General features: G+C 37.0%; 1 long non-coding RNA gene across 1 annotated transcript; it reads left to right on the forward strand.

The window, feature by feature from the left end:
- Nucleotides 1-14,448: 14,448 nt before the first annotated feature.
- On the forward strand, nt 14,449-15,933 carry LOC130735274 (uncharacterized). The gene is made up of 3 exons (XR_009018365.1): nt 14,449-14,713; nt 15,481-15,627; nt 15,725-15,933. It is a non-coding gene; the product is annotated as an uncharacterized LOC130735274 (long non-coding RNA).
- Nucleotides 15,934-17,353: the final 1,420 nt, after the last annotated feature.

The raw sequence follows: 17,353 nt of genomic DNA on the forward strand, positions 1-17,353 counted from the left end.
TGACTGTAGCCTTGAGCAACTAGCCTTGCCTTGTTTCTGACTACATCTCCTTTCTCATTTAGCTTGTTTCTGAAAACCCATTTGGTTCCGATCACATGAATGCTTTGAGGTTTCTTCACTAGGCTCCAAACATCATTCTTGGAAAATTGATTCAGTTCTTCTTCCATAGCCAGAATCCAGTCCTTGTCTTGAAGAGCTTCATCAATTGACTTAGGTTCAATTAAGGACACCAATCCTTTCAGACTGAGCAAAGTCTCTTCAGAGGGTCTGAAAGCTGATCTGGTTCTGACTGGTTCATCTTTGTTACCCAGAATCAATTCCTTAGGATGAGACGCAGTGACTCTGCTCTTCTTCTGAGGTTGTGAATCAGAGGGACCAGCTTCTTCTGGTTCATCTTCCTCTAGCTCAGCTTCCTCTGGAGCTTTGCCTTTTTCAGGAACATTTATACTTAAATCTGCAAACTTTTCAACTAGCTTTGATTGATCAGAGTCAAGCTTATCATCAAATCTAACATGAATATATTCTTCAATAGTTTTAGCATCAATATTATAAAATCTAAAACCTTTAGATCGATCAGAGTAACCAAGTAATAGACATTTAGAAGATTTAACATCAAACTTATGCAATCTATCCTTAGTGTTTAAAACATAGCAAACACAACCAAAAGGATGAAAATAAGAAATGTTGGGTTTTATATTCTTCCACAATTCATAAGGAGTCTTATTCAGAATTGGTCTCACAGAGATTCTGTTCTGAATGTAACATGTTGTGTTTACTGCCTCTGCCCAAAAGTGCTTTGCCATGCCAGTTTCTTGGAGCATGGTTCTAGCCATCTCCTGAAGAGTTCTGTTCTTCCTCTCAACAACACCATTTTGTTGAGAATTTCTGGGACAAGAGAAATCTTGTGCAATTCCATAGGAATCAAACAGACTCTCAAACTTGTCATTATCAAACTCTCCACCATGGTCACTTCTGACACGCACAATCCTACAAGCCTTCTCGTTTTGCACTTGGGTTATGAAGGTAGAGAACACAAAATAAGACTCATCCTTTCAGGATAGAAATTTTACCCATGTCCAGCGGCTATAGTCGTCAACAATGACCATCCCATATCTCTTGCCACCTATAGACTTAGTTTTCACTGGTCCAAACAGGTCGATATGCAGAAGTTTCAACGGCCTTGAGGTAGAGACAACATTCTTTGCCTTGAAAGGGACTTTTGTGAATTTGCCTTTCTGACATGCTTCACAAAGAGCATCTGAAGAGAACTTCAGAGCGGGTAAGCCCCTGACTAGGTTGAGCTTACTCAACTGAGAAATCTTTCTCATACTGACATGTCCTAACCGTCTGTGCCATACCCATTGCTCCTCATTAACAGAAAGAAGGCACTTCACATTCTGAGATTCCAACTCAGATAATCTGATCTTATAAATGTTGTTCTTCCTCTTGCTGTTAAACAGAACAGAGCCATCGATCTGACTTACAGCCCTGCAGGACTTTTGATTAAAAATAACATCATAACCATTGTCAGCTAATTGACTTATAGACAATAAGTTATGAGTTAAGCCATCTACCAATAGAACATTGTCAATGCATGGACTACTATCAACACAAATAGTACCAATACCAACAATTTTACCCTTCTTGTTGCCACCAAAGCCAATTTTGCCTCCAGGCTTAAGTTTTAGCTCTTGGAACATACGCCTTTCTCCCGTCATGTGACGCGAGCATCCACTATCCAGATACCATGATTGGTGTTTTAGTGGAGCTATCAAGGATATCTGTAACATAGATAATCTTATCCTTAGGTACCCACTTTCTGGGTCCTCTTTTGTTAGTTACCTCAGAGGTTCTGATCACCTTGGGTTTCTTAACATGATAGTGTAAAGGAATTTTAGCATGATATTTAGACATGGAGAAAGTTCCCTTTTTGAGAGGAGGGTTAGAAACTTTAACAGGTAATGGTTCAGGCAATATAGTACAAGAGGGTACAAAACATTCACACAAGGATTTAGCCTTAGGCATAGGAGGCTCATTTCTATTGGGTCTAGAATAGCCAATACCATGCATTCTATTTCTGCTTACGCCATAGATCATTGAAGCCATTAAGCTTCCGTCTACGCTTTTAGCCAGGAATCTTTGAAAGGATTTGTAACACCCCGATTTTCGGGTGCCACGGTAGTAACATGTTAAAGTAAATATGCAATCTTTTCCAAAAGGGATTTATAAATGTGAGTATTTATTTATTTATTTATTTATTTATTTATTTATTTATTTATTTATTTTTCTTTTCGAAGTGTTTCTAAAATATGTAATGCATACTCCCAACCGTAAATAATTTACTTCTGTCCTCGATCAAGGCACAACATAAAGTACATGACAAATAAGCTAAGATCCAACAACGGACTCACTATGCAATGACTCCATAAATCCAATATACTCCCTATGATTTCCACACTGGGTAACCATAGGAAAGCAATGCACCGGAACCTACCCAAAACCTCAAATACAAATCATAAAATGATCCTGCAAGCTTAAACCAATAACGGTAAGCTTTTCTACCCAAAAGCTCTAGCCCTACACCCGACTCTATTCTTCGAGTCTTCTATAGATCTTCCACGTGGAGTAGCCTCTGCTCACATCACCTCCTTTCGTCGTCTGGCAGCAGGCCGACCGCCCAAACACAAACATACAACCAAAGCCAAGGCGCGAGGGTCAACTCACAGTATACAATAGATATACAAGCAACATGCGACAAAAGGGTATAGATATATATGTTTATATATATATATATAAATAATCCTAGCATGTTATTGGCTCTAACAATGCTTCAATAATTCAAATAGCATACAATTCCAGTCAGAGTGAATGTATGCGTGAAATACAATCAATATGATCCGGATATATGTGACGCGTTCCCGTTCGCCACAAGTGAAGCATTCCCGTTCTTCACTATGGATGAACCATTCCCGTTATTCATCCTCGACAAAGCATTCCCGTTCCTTGTCGAATATGCATCGGTGAACCATTCCCGTTATTCACCTAATGATGCATTGGTGAACCTTTCCCGTTATTCACCAAATGATGCAATGGTGAACCATTCCCGTTATTCACCATATGATGCATGATGCAATATGGTTAGCCAAACATCGAATCGTCCTCACAACACAAGTGTTTAGCTCAAAACCCAATATCAAAACCCAAGAGTTAGTGTCGGTCAATACAACACAACTCGGAGTTAGTGTCGGTCAATACAACACAACTCGAACAACCAAAACCCAAGAGTTAGTGCCGGTCAATACAACACAACTCGAACAACCAAAACCCAAGAGTTAGTGTCGGTCATCACAACACAACTCGGATAACAAGAGTACTAGAGTACTCGGTGACTTTCAATCATCACCGTAGCTCACCTCAGTGGCTTTCCCCAATTCCCAAAACCCATAACAAAAGTCGACTTTTCCCCGTCTTTCGCAATCATTTTCTCCTTTAGGTTCCCTATATTTATTCGTTTAGTAAAACGTTTCGAATTGGATTAGTCAAGTTATGAGTTTAATTCTCAAAGTCTAAGCCTCCCAAAGTCTCTAGTTTTTGAAATTCTAATCATTCTAAATTTTCCAAAAACCCTCCAAAAGAAGTTTCTCGGGGAAAGTCTAAGTATTCCAACGAATACCAACGAATGGCTAAGTCTCAAACCCCACGTTTGAACTTGCCTAGGGTTGTTCATCCAACCCGAAATATCAAACAGCACCAGTTCAATGAATCCCCACTCCGAAGTTGCGTCAAAACGCACAATTCATCAACATCTCAACATCACAAGTTATGTAAAACATCATAACATCAATTCATCAACATAATCAACATCAAAGCAAAACATAAGTCGAGTTTATCGACGCCTATCATGCAGTCATAGCTATTAGTAAGTTGCCCTAACCTTAGGCGCTTTCCTTACTAAGTTGCGACTCAAATCAAATCCAGTCATATCTTTGCTTTCCCGTGTTGGCTCACTTTCGTTTGTTCTTTGGCTTCGTCGTCAAGCGCTTCCGTTATTTGTACCCTTCATAAGTACACATAACATAATCACTAATTGAGCTACCTACTTTCCAAGTCTAAAGCTACACTCTCAAGCAATTGGCTCGACGAAAACACAAGTTAAACTCAATCTCCTTAATGGTTATAAACCATCAAGATCAACCGCAGAAATTAAGATAAGTCATCATAATGACAACAAAGCAATAACAAAGCTTCAAAATCTTATGACTTAGTAAATCAACTTTAAAACCAAATACTCATATGCTTGTCAAAATAGATAAGTACACATTACTAGTACTTACTCCTCTCATTTTCCTTAGAGATCTCAGTCTCTAATAGGATACTCATTGAGGTATTTTCGCAATACTACACACCACTCCCCGTTAAAGCAATTAACACAACATCTGCAATAGCATTCTCCTATCATCATCCTTAAGTAATCTCTTCCCGTTTTCTATTCCATAATCCTCTTTATCCTCAATACTTACTTATCAAGTCACCTACAACAACTTAATGTCTCAACTCGCTCTCACGATCTATTCCTCAAGCCAACGTTGTATCATTATCAATTCTTATCAAAACCACTAACTCTTATCAAGTAATCCATAAACCATAGTTAACTTCCAAGGCAAACAACTCTTCTTATCTAATGATTATGTACTTATTCATGACTCATAAGCTCCTTCAAAACGATCGAATCATTTCTCTTAAACTTAAACTCGCGATATCTCATTAGACACACAACCCTAGTCTCTTCGAAACTCCACTTTGGTTCTACAAAAATCCCAACTTATAGATAAGTCATCAATCTCTAAGAAATAACTTCTAGTCCTCAATCAATCCCTTAATCACTTCTAAGTCCTTGAACTTCCAAAGTTTCAAATCTAGACCTTCTAAAACCAAGTATTTATAGTAAAGCTTATAGACTTCTTGGAATTCAAGATTCAATCCTAAGTCATCTTCCAACATCAAGATTGCAATCACAACTTAATCCATTCTAATTAATACCTTTTGGAGTCTAATTCCTCACTCGGAAATCCAAACTTAATTGCTCTAACTCCATCCAATCTTGTTATTCCTAAGCATCCATCGAATAGCGAGATAGTATCAATACGCTTATTCCCTAACACTCCGACAACTTGTTCGACTTCAAAACCTTTCGTAATCGCTTTTTAACGAATAAATGTGCGTGAACTCAAACGTTCTCTATTTTCATAAACGGATAAACAACGTACGTAAGTAAGTTTAAAAATATGTTTTCCTACTCCAAGGCATTGCAATATCGATTAAAATAAAAGGTTTTCTCATCTTTTTCCCAAAGCAATTCTTTTCACTTGAAATAACTAATTTTGTCAAACGATTATAAACTGTACAGCGACTTTAGCTAATTTTTAAATACGTCAAATGAACTCCGAAAAATCTAATATTTTTATCCTGGCTTCATCTACAGGTTTTGTAAATCCTCATAAATTTTCAAGTCTAAATTCAAAGTACAAAATTCAGGAAAAATCGAATACTACAGCAGTTCGTGAGAAACGGGGCAGCTTAACCCGTGCTCACCAAAATGCGTATAACTTGAGCTAGACAAATCGAAACGACACAAAACCAGTGGCAAAAGTTTGCTAACGGAAAAAGCTACAACTTTTATGAAGAACACAGTTCGAAAATCTTAACCGAAACATACGAGTTTAACAGAACAGCGGCTACTACTTTTGAAAACAACAACAGTTTTATGTGAGTTTTCGCAAAAGCTTTTCAAGCACATTAAGGGCTGAACCCTCATGCCCTCAGAATTCAACAACCATAACACTATTTAAAACCATATTAATTCATCTAAACCCAGATAACTTTAGAAATCAAATATACAGACATACTAATCAAGAAATTAAGGCTTTTACCAAGGAAAATGAGAAGATGATGGTGAAGGAGCTTAAATCCCTATTTCATGAAATGATCAGATCTTGTTCTAAGAATTTTGAAGCATGTAAATGAAGTTTATCAATCAGAGATAGCAAAGGAAAAGGTTTTACCACCTGAGGAAGTAAAGTGGCATGGTGATGGTGTCTCCTTGTCATGATATGGATGATGAAACTTGAACAATACCATATGATAAATGGGGCTGCACGTTTCCTTGTGGTGCTGGCCTTCTCGTGGTGGCCATGGAGAGAAAGAAGAGGAACATGGTGGCTGCCATGGGGGCTTTCTTGCGTGAAGAAGGAGGAGGGGCAGAACAAGAACATGTTTTTGGTGATGGTTTTCATGGTGGAAAGGAGAAGAAGAACGTGATTATGGTGGCCTCTTGGCTGGACTGTTGCCATGGTGAGGATGAGGGACGGTGGTGATGGTGTGGGTGCTGCACGTGAATGAAGAAGAAAGGAAAACCATGGTGGTGATGGCTGGCTTCGTTGTGGCCATGGAGAGAAAGAAGAATTTGGTGTTGGTGATGAGGAGAAGAAGAGAACAAGAAAGGAAGAAACATAAGAAGAACAAATGAAATGGGTATGCAGCAAAAGAAAGAAAAAAACGTGAAGGATGAAAGAAATGAGAGTGAGCCGAGGATGAGGTGGACGGAGGGATAAGGATGGTGAGATATTTTCTAAAGATATTTTGAGAAGATATTTTTAAAATCGGTATGAATTGATTTAGATACTGAATGATTTAGCTCATAGAGTTAAGATAAAAATATAAGGGTGACATATTATTATCCCAAAAATTATGAGGAACTCTATGAAATGATAAAATATAAATTTGAATCACTTTGAGTAAAATAAAATGATTCATAGACCAAGAAAGAAGTAGAAACTGAGCTAAAGAATAACTGTGAGACAATTAGAACAAATATGACGTCGTCATATTATGCGTATAAGTCAAGTATAAATTATAAGAAAATGACAATAGTACTTATCATCATTTGAAAGAAAAAGACAATTGTCAGATAGCTCACGGAGCGTTGAATTGAGTTTATCGAATAAAACAAAGTTACGACTTATTAAAATTAAGAAGACTAATGATATTATTTCTATTTTCAATGAAACTATAGAAAATAAAATATTTTGAAATTAATTATCATTTAAATGATTTCCTTGATTTTTAATTAAAATCAAGTCAGGAAAATAACTTTAAAAATAATAATAGATTATAAACACTCAATTAATTAATATAATGAAATTAAATAAATAATCTAGTTATTTATTTCAGAGTCTTACAGGATTTTTCATATTTAGATTCATTTTTACTATCAGAGGCATCACAAGCAACAACTTCTTCTAATTTAATAATCTGGTTCTTAAGCACAGAGTTGAAATTCACTAAAGCATGATTATTATTTTTCAATTTAGAAATCATTTTCTCATGTTCAGAAGAAGTCTTAGAAGCAACAGAGAAATCCTTTTTCAACTTTTTATGCTTAGTTAATAAGGAGTTATACTTATCCATAATATCAGACAAAGCATGTTTTAGTTCAGAGGTTGAGAAAGAAGCGAATACCTCATTTTCATCGTCTGAGTTAGGATCTTCTTCTAAAGCTGAGTCAGAGTTAGTTGCATCTTTTGACTCTGCTTCTTTGTCTTTGACGATAGCCATGAGTCCTTGAACTTCACCATCAGAATCAACATCCTCTGACTCTGATTCATCAAAGGTCACCATCAGACTTTTCTTTGTTTTGAAGTGCTTCTTTGGCTTCTTGTCCTTTTTCAGCTTTGGACAATCACTCTTGTAGTGCCCTGATTCTTTGCATTTGAAACATGTGACTTCCTTGACTGAGGACTTCTTCTGGCCTGATGAGGATTCAGACTTTCCTTTGGCCTTTCCAGAGCCCCTGTACTTGCTCTGCCTGTGCTTCCAAATGCGGTTGAGCTTTTTGGAGATCAGAGTTAGCTCATCTTCATCAGAATCTTCTGATGCTTCTTCAGATTCTTCTGCTTCAGCTTGGAGAGCTTTTGACTTATCAGATTTAGACTTCTCAGATTTAGATTTCAAAGCTATAGACTTCTTCTTCAGATCTTGCATCTCTGAGCGCTTCAGTTCATGACATTTCAGTATGCTGATGAGTTCTTCTAAACTCATACTCTCAATATCTCTTGTAAGCTCTATTGAAGTCACTAAAGGCATCCAGCTTTCAGGAAGACTTCTGATAACCCTTATGGCATCATCTTTTGTAGTGTAGCTTTTGTTGAGAGGTCTTATTCCAGCTACAAGCAACTGAAATCTGGAAAACATATCCTCAATGGACTCGTTAGGTTCCATGATGAAGGATTCATACTTCTAGATCAAGGACAGAGCCTTTGATTCTTTCACTTTCTTATTTCATTCATGAGACATTTTCAAGGCTTCAAAGATACCCTTGGCAAACTCACGATCTGTAATCTTCTGGTACTCTTCATAGGAAATAGCACAAAGAAGAATAACTCTAGCTTTATGGTGCTGTGAGTAAAGCTTCTTTTGCTCAGCAGTCATCTCTGATATGGAGATCTTCTTGCCATCAGCATCAACTGGACGCTCATAGCCATCCACAATGATATCCCAGAGATCTGCATCGAAGCCTAGAAAGAAACTTTCAATTCTGTCTTTCCAATATTCGAACCTTTGACCATCGAACATAAGCCATTTGTAACCATCTTTGCATTGTAACCATCTTTTTGCATTTCACTGGTGGTAGCCATTTGTTTTTCACACCGGCCCGGATCGCTGAACACTGTTAGGTGTGGTAATCAGAACATGCGCTCTGATACCAATTGAAGGTATGAAAAACGGTAGAAAGGGGGGGGTTTGAATAGCGTTTTCAGAATAAAACTTCCACCTTAAGATTTTAACAAATCTTTCGAGACACAAGTAAAGTGCTTAAGATAATAGATGAGAAAAGCACACAAGGATTTTATCCTGGTTCATTTGATGAATCACTCAAGCTAGTCCAGTCCACCCGAGAAGGTGATTTTTTCCTTCTTAGAGTGAAGGCAATTCACTAATCAGAGATTTGTTACAACTGCACTTGAAACCTACAAGTGACTAACAATACACTGACTTAGCTCACACTAAGATTCACTCTCTTAGTCTTCTCTAGGATCCGATCAACCTTGATCTCCTAAAGGTAAACTAAACAACTGTTTAGGAAATATTGTTTACAAAAAAATTGCTTCTGAAAAGCTTGTAGTAAACACAATGAATTCAATGAAGAAAGAATGCTTAGAAGGTTTGAATATTGCTTGCGCGTATAAGTTTCTTCCAACAGCATCTTTCAGTCTTCAGCCTCTATATTTACTCCAAGGATTAGGGTTTGAACACTGCATGGGAATGCTACCGTTGGAGGGAAGATCTGGGATTTCAAGCTTCTACTGTGGCTGAGTATGTTAGGTTAGGTCGTCAGGATAGTACATTTGTTTTTGTACTTTGGATAGTAACTTGACCTTTAACCTGGTTGACTTCTGATCAGATGAATGCTTCGTGTTGGAACATGTGAAGCTTGTTGATCAGAGTCAGAGGGAAGCATGGATCCTCTGACCGTTGTACCTTCTGATTCTGAACTCAGAGGAGAAGTACTTGGTCTTCAGAGTCATTTTGCTTCTAGACGTCAGAGTCTTCACTTTTCAGCGTCTGGATCTTCAGAGTCTTCTACACCATCAGAACTTTTGAGCCTTCAGAGTGTCTGGGTTATCAGAACGTCTGGACCTTCAGAACTTCAAGTGAGTTGAGTCCATATCAGAGCTTGATTAACTTCAGATCTTCTGAAGCTTTTCTACTGTTCAGATTGAACATAGAGATTGCGAAAGCGTTGCTAGGATTACTCTTTAATTAAAGTGCTTCTGATTTGTGAGATTATGTCAAGGTCAGAGCCTGTTAAGAGCACACTCAGAAAACACGTTAGAGTACCATAATTGTTCATACTAAAATGTTAACTTGTAATCATTAAAACATAGAGTTGTACTACATGATCAAAACTTGATCTTACAATAACATGTAACATGATTTACATAACATCATAGTAATAAGGTCATCAATTCTAATACATCATTTGCAATCTCATGCTCATGTTATATAGGTAAAGAACTAGCATATAGAGTAATAAACCCAAAAGCATAAACAAGTCCACCTAGAGTCCAGTTAGACTACATGCTCATGCATATGCTAATTTTAACGCCAACAACGACATCTCTGAAGGCGAGACAAAATTCGACTCCACAATTGGGGTTAGTCTACGCTAACGCACCTTCATCGAATCACTCGCACGACTCCACAATTGGGGTTAATCTTAATAACGCACCGTCGCTTTCATTTTTCCACTTCTTCGGATATGTCGTTATGCCCTGACAGAATTTTATATCATGGTTCAACCTAACCGGTTCCGAACCACATCAAAACATGCAGAATGTCATGAGGTCAGTCAACACAACATCGGAACCGTCGTCCTCACAGTCCGAACTTATAAAAATAACTCCTTATTGAGTATCTGGTTGCCCACTAGGAAAGGCATCTCTTGCCAACGCTCACATCTCAAATTTGTCATAAATCACAATATTCAATTCACATGCCAAAGCATAATAACATGATTTCAAGTTTAATACATCATATTGCAATACTTGCATCATCAAGTTCAAACAAACAAACATCATATAAACAAGCATCATATAGCACAATCACATGCAGATAAGTCTAGACCGAGTGCCCTTACCTTAAAAAATTTAATTTCTTTCGTAAATGCTAAACTTCAAGATCCTAGCTCCACTCTCAAAAGCTCCATAATTTATACCAAAAACTAACTCTCTCAAATAGCATTGACTCACATAGATAATCCTATTGTGGATATTGTCTGAGAGTATGGCTTTGTGTGTGTGTTGCACTGATGGAAAAAATTTCAGTACGTGCCTTGCCTTTTATAGGCTTCCAAAGATAATAAAATAATCAAACTTCTTGGTGAAGAAATCAGAAATGTGGATAAAGATGAGGGAAAAGTGAACGTGTGAGCTATGTGGTTCATGAGAGCTAGAGTTGGAGGTGTCAAGTTGTGATAGATGGTAGAGTATGTGTTGTCAAGAGAATGAAAAATGATTCAGCAATTGAATTCAAGTGTCATGCTTAAGGATTCATGGACAACGTGGTTCTCTGCCACGCAAGGAAAAAAAATCTGAAGAAGCTGAAGTTATATAATATTTTTATGAGATGATTTTGGTAGTATAAGATTTAATTCATAGAGCTATAAAGAAAATACGATGAAGATAAATCCCTACCCTAAAAATTATAAGAAACTCTATAATGTATTTTAAGATCACTTTGATCTAGTTTAAGTGATTAAGTGTAGAAGTGTTAACAAAAATATATCTACATATATATTACTTATGTTCTAGTCACTTACGTGACTATCCTCCTCACACATTTTTCCTTTTATTTTAGTCATCTACGTGACTTCCATTCTTTTTAAAACAATAGTGGCATTTCATTTTTTTTTAGTTCTAGTTATAACCGCCATGCTATGGAATAGGAAATTACATTGGCAAGCTAATGGAGGTTTGAGCTGCGAGTAAGCTGAAGAGGAAATTACGTTGACAGAATAATGGCGGTTTGAACCTAGCTCCAATAATCTGAGAAGAAACTATGATGACATGATATTGAAAAATGTTATGTCTTATGACTGCTCTAGGGCTCATGACATCTTAGACGAAAATTTGGTTTCACATGAAGCAAATTCAGTCAAATTTAACAGAGATAAAATCACAACAAAGGGATAAACTGAGACCAAGATGACACCTGGAATGAATTGACTCAGTAAGACAACTAAAGTACGTTTTCTAGTGGTTGATTGTCATGTTTCTTACAATGTCTTGTTAGGCCAGCCATCCCTGAACAATCATGGAGCGGTAGTTTCTAAGCGATACCTCATGATGAAGTTTGTGAATATGGGAGGGGTAGTCATTGCCATTAAAGGAGTCAGCTAGAAACTGCTATAACAGTTTTGATGTTGGTCATGCAAGATTTGACGAGAAAGAAGATCCGGGAAGATGCGAAAAAGAATGAGGACTAGTTGAGACCTCGGATAAAATGATCTATCATCTCTAAGAGGTACCTACTTTTATTGTTCAAAATCGTCTTTAACTTCTCTTGCAGTTTATGTTTCAAAGTATATTTCAAGAATTATAAATCAATAAGCTGAATGTCTGTACTTCGTACTTGAGAATCCGGTACGACCCTCTATTTGTTAAGCTGTTGAATCACAATGAAATTGTGTGGTTATGGACATGGAAGTCACGACGAAGCTTTAGGTTTCATGACGTGAAGAGGGTATTTGCGAAAGAAACTCGACGCTCAAGTCAGTATTTGTGTAAGATAGGTTCTCAAAAACTGAAATAAAATTCTCTTAGTGAAAATGCTTAATATGAATAGCATGTTATGTAAATGAACTATATAGCTTGTATTTACAGGGTCAAAGTCATTGACGATTGTCTCTGCAAGAAGGAAGCCCCTTAAACAGGGCGTCCGAGCAAACAAATGGCCTTGTGCCTCCATGCCTTGACTTCTTAATCTCGATATTTTTGTGACCGAGCAAACACTATCGAGTGGGGTTGTCCTTCCCAAGCCTTGTGGTTTATGCTCCGATACGAGCCTCTTGGTCAGTTGAGACATTCTCAGGCTGGGGGTTGAGAAGTTGACTATAACACTGACCATAAGTTTTAGACCCATTTGTTGTACTTCTTCTCTTATTGTAGATGACTTATCCCAAACAAGATTAAAAAGACTTATCCTTAGCCTTGTCTAAGTCGACCGGTGAAGATAGGGAAAATTATATAAGACTTGGCCTTATTTGTAACGCCCTAGTTTTGGATTAGTGGTCACAGTAGTAACCTTTCAAAAACAAGGGACCAATTTTTTTAAAATAATTTGAAAACTTCATGCTATAAAATGCAAGAGTGTATCCGAGAGCGAGGTTCCTAGAAGAGAGAGGTGTTCTCCCGAAGGATGTGCTTAAATACCAAATCTTTCCTAGTCAGAACAAACTGGAAACACCATCACAAAACAACACGAATATCCAAAGCCACATTTTCATAAAACTTCAATCAAAGATCAACTAATAATTAAACACCGCGTAATATTATAGAATTAATCAAACGATATCCAAATTAATAATATTTATTCAGACATGTGCTTAAAATTTAAAATGAAACTAATTCAAAAATAGTCACTCACTACAAAAAAAGCGTTATTTAGTGGGGGTTATTTAGCGGGGGTTTTAATAACCCCCGCAAATGTTATCAATTTTTTTTAGTTAAGGGGGTTTTAATAACCCCCGCAAAATTTTCATTGCACTACCGCAAAAATGGCTTACAGTGCCACGAAGCATTCCTCTTTCTCACTCTTGCGAACCAGTTTCCCTCCAATATTTCTCACTCTCGCTCTCTCTTCCCTTCTCTTTGCCCTCACTCTTCTTCCTCCGAACCCCTATTTCCTTCTGCTATCGACGGTTGCGGCGACGGCGTTTGTGGTGGCTGCGACCACACTGTTCCCTTCCCACTAGAAACCTATGTCGCAGCGGTGATCTAGGCCCCACAGATCGAAGGAACTCGCCGTTTCTCGATTCCACTATACGAGCACGATTGAGTGTTCCATCAAACCCTAATTCCCCTTTCAATTCCTATTTCTGCGCCCACTCTGCTTCTTATTGTTTCTTCTTACTATTGATTGTTGTGAATTTAACTGCTGAATTTGTTTGATTTGAATAATGTTTCTTCTTCATCCTCATTGCTAATTCCTCTAACTTTTTGTTTTGTAAGATTGCACTAAGATTTTGGCTCAGGATGGAAAATCAGTCAGTGTAGACATGGTACTCTCGATCTAAATGTGTGTGAGTGTACAATTTCATGCTTCATTGCTCTAATTGATTTACTTGTGCCCCATGCAACCTCTTTTTGTAGTAGTTATTTGAATACTGGAAGGGTCCTTACTTTGAAGTTGATGGGAACCTCTCTTGTTTGATAACATTGTATTGGATGATTTAGATTTTCCATTGTTTGTAAATATGTGGAGTGAAATTGTTTGCCTCATTTTTCTTGTGTATTTTAACTGCAAACTCTTCATCCTCTGCTGATGGCCATTGGGATTGTCCACTTAAGTGGTGAAGGTAGAACTAGTTTGAGCTGAGGAACCCTGCAATATGACAATATAACATAATAGAACTAGTCCATTATTAAGGTTTGTCTGTTTAGGGTTCTCTTATTTTGTTTCTAATTTAAGTTTCTTTAAATTTATTTGGTTTTTAACATGGCGTTCTCTTATTTCGATGCTAACTGATGAGTCTTTCTCCATTGATGTTTGAGATGCTTTAATGTTTTAGTTCGATTACTTTGTCACACCACATGTACATGGTTAATTTATTGCCCCGCTTAATGGTTAGTTTTAAAGTGACTGATGGAGTTAACTGAGTTTGGAAGCTAACATGATAATAATTGTAGGAACTGTGTTTGCCTACGGTGTGACAAGTAGTGGAAAGACACATTTCCAAATCAACCTATGAGGTTGTAAGTTTTTGCATTCTTCACCTCTCTTCATATCCTTGTTTTCTCTTCACTGTTGATTTCAAATGTTTCTCTTCACTGGGGTTTGCATGCAGGTTAAAAGTATTCAAGGTTGAGCTGATTTTGTTGGATTCAATCCTTTAGATCTTTTTTTCTCTGTCATAAGAGTTGAATTATGGAACAAGGTTGAGCTGATTTAGTTCATGCTTTCTTATTATTAGTTTGTGTCTTCTTATTAACAATGGTATATACCAGTTTTGCAACTAGGGGATGCAGTTTTATTATTAGTTTATGTTACATACCACTAGCCTTCAGGGTTATAACTTATAACCATCATTTTTTATGGTTTTCTTCTAATTAGTTACATTTTGTAAGTACCTTACGTATTGGCAAATGAAGCCAGAAACAGAGCTTGGAGGTGGTCTAAATGAGGATTCTTCAACCTCACCTTTACCCAGACTTTTTAAGGTAAGTTTTGGTGTTGATTTTCGTCAAGCTAGATTTGCATTCTAATGATTGTCAAGGCTGAATCTGGAAGAAAGTATCCTATTCTTACCCACATGCACATTAACATGGATAAGAATAGGGCATTCTAATGTTTATATTGGAGAACCTGCTGAAGATATGAAAGCCTTTGCAGCTCTCATAAGGGTTTTTAGTCAGCTTTCCTTTTTGTAATCGGACACTTTCAGTCTTACACCCACTCTCTCTCTAAAAGTTTTAATTTTCTTTTGAACAATGCACATTGCTGTATTTTTTGCCATCTCCATTGGAATCTTAGATTTTCTTTACACTGCTGATGATCAACTGACTTCAGGGGAATCTTAAGGCCAACAATGGATGTGAAGAATATGACCAAGCTGAATGAGGTAATCTTTCTGATTTAATAGATTCCAGAAATATTGGTAATTGAACTTGGTTTCTTACTTATAATCTGTCTTTATGTGACTAGAATGTCAAGACTTGCCTCCCTAACTGCAGAGTAGAAACACTTAATAGTGAAGAGGCTCAGAATCTTTTACCTGGTGTGTGTTTACCATTCAACTCACGTTTCTATATGCCCAAAGCTCTTAACATCCGTTCTCAACACTATCTTCAGGTCAGTATAAGTAATGCAAATTTCTTTCTATTGGTTAAGTTCTATGTTTCTCTTTGTTTTTCAAGTTCACTTTCACTTATTTTGATAATTCTCTTAGGCACTTTTCCTAGCATGTGAGAATTTGGTGAAAGAATCCTCCACCCTTGACTCGGGTCAGAAACAGCTCAATTTACACAAAAGAGCTGTCCATAGACTTTCCGAGTTTGAAGGTCATAATTCATTGCTATGAGTTTTGTTCTTTTGCTGATATCTGACTGCTTTTTTCTTTTTCCTTGAAAGTGAGTGAATGGAACAATTTAAACTTAGTACTTCAAGAAAATGTTTTGAAATATTTTTGCTTGGCTTATTTTTTTAATAGCTTAGCTTATGAGTCGCAATGTCACTTTTGTAAGTGCTTTTCATTGTTCAAGACTATGTGTGCGTTTCGGTAAACAACTTAATTAAGTGCTTATAAGTTAATTTGAGCTTATTTAAATAATCTCAAAATAGCTTAAAGGTAGGTATCAATGCTTATTCATAAACTAATCTTTGCAGTTTATGAAAATAAACTAAAAAACAACCTATAGGTAGGTCATAATCTTACTCAAATACTTGCATAATAGCATAAGTGCTTATGCTAATATTATTTGTGTCTCAGGGGAATATGATGCTGTCAAAGTGAACATGCTTCCTGAAATCTCCGGGAGGCTTCCTTTGAGGACATGTAGGGGTGTAATTGTGCACCTGGAACTGCCTGATGATATGAGGTAAAGTTTATTGTTTTGCCTTGCATATGCTCTAAATTTGACAATCTATATTTTGGTAGGTTTCTGTCTCATGAAATGACTGTTGAACTGTATTCTGCTTCAAGAGCATTATTTTCTGGGAAAGGGCCTTCAAGATTTCTCCCATGTATTTCACAACTTTCTGCTCTTTGTTTTTCCAAAGGTTATCCTGAATCTGGGCCCTCCATACTATCAGATGCTTGGATTCATATCATGTGCATTTAAATATTCAATAACTGTGTATTAAAGAGGTGAATAATATTGTATGTAGATATTTTTTATGACAGGAAGACTAGTTAGGATGTTTAGAAAAACTCTTTAAATGGTTAATAAGTAAACTCAACAATTAAATGAGGTTAAAAATGTCCCTAGAATAAACTCTAGTAACCAAGGGAGGTTTAATGCTGTAAATAATCTCTTGCATTTAAGGGAGGTTGAAAACTCCCGTTAAAAAAAGCTTGCAGATAAGGGAGGTTTAAAACCGCCGCTAAAAACCGCCGCTAAATGTATATGCATGTACCAGGGTTTGCTGAAAAAACGCCGTTAATGATTTGTGGGGAGTGTAACTTCGGGATTTTTCAAAACCCCCGCTAAGTAACTCGCGGGGGTTGAAAACCCCCACTAAAGGCAAAAAAAACCCCCACTAAATAACGTTTTTTTTTGTAGTGACTAGCAAAGATGGAAAGAAAGTTCTAAGGTTGTCTTGAAACCATAGGTTCAAGGAATAAGTTGCAAAAATCCTCCTTAGGCGCCAACAGCTTCTTGTCGACCATCTTCTCTACTATCCTGATGGAAAATGTCATGAACTACTCGGTATCTCTTGTAGCTCATCTAATGGTGTTAAGTGCCCCTACAAACACCCAAACAAGCAGAAATTGTTAACTTCAACAATCAACAAATATTCAAACAACATATATATCATGGTGAATAACAAGTGTAACATCCCGATCTGACAACTGGCA

This window comes from Lotus japonicus, chromosome 2, assembly GCF_012489685.1.
Source record: "Lotus japonicus ecotype B-129 chromosome 2, LjGifu_v1.2".
Classification (NCBI taxonomy): Eukaryota; Viridiplantae; Streptophyta; class Magnoliopsida; order Fabales; family Fabaceae; genus Lotus; species Lotus japonicus.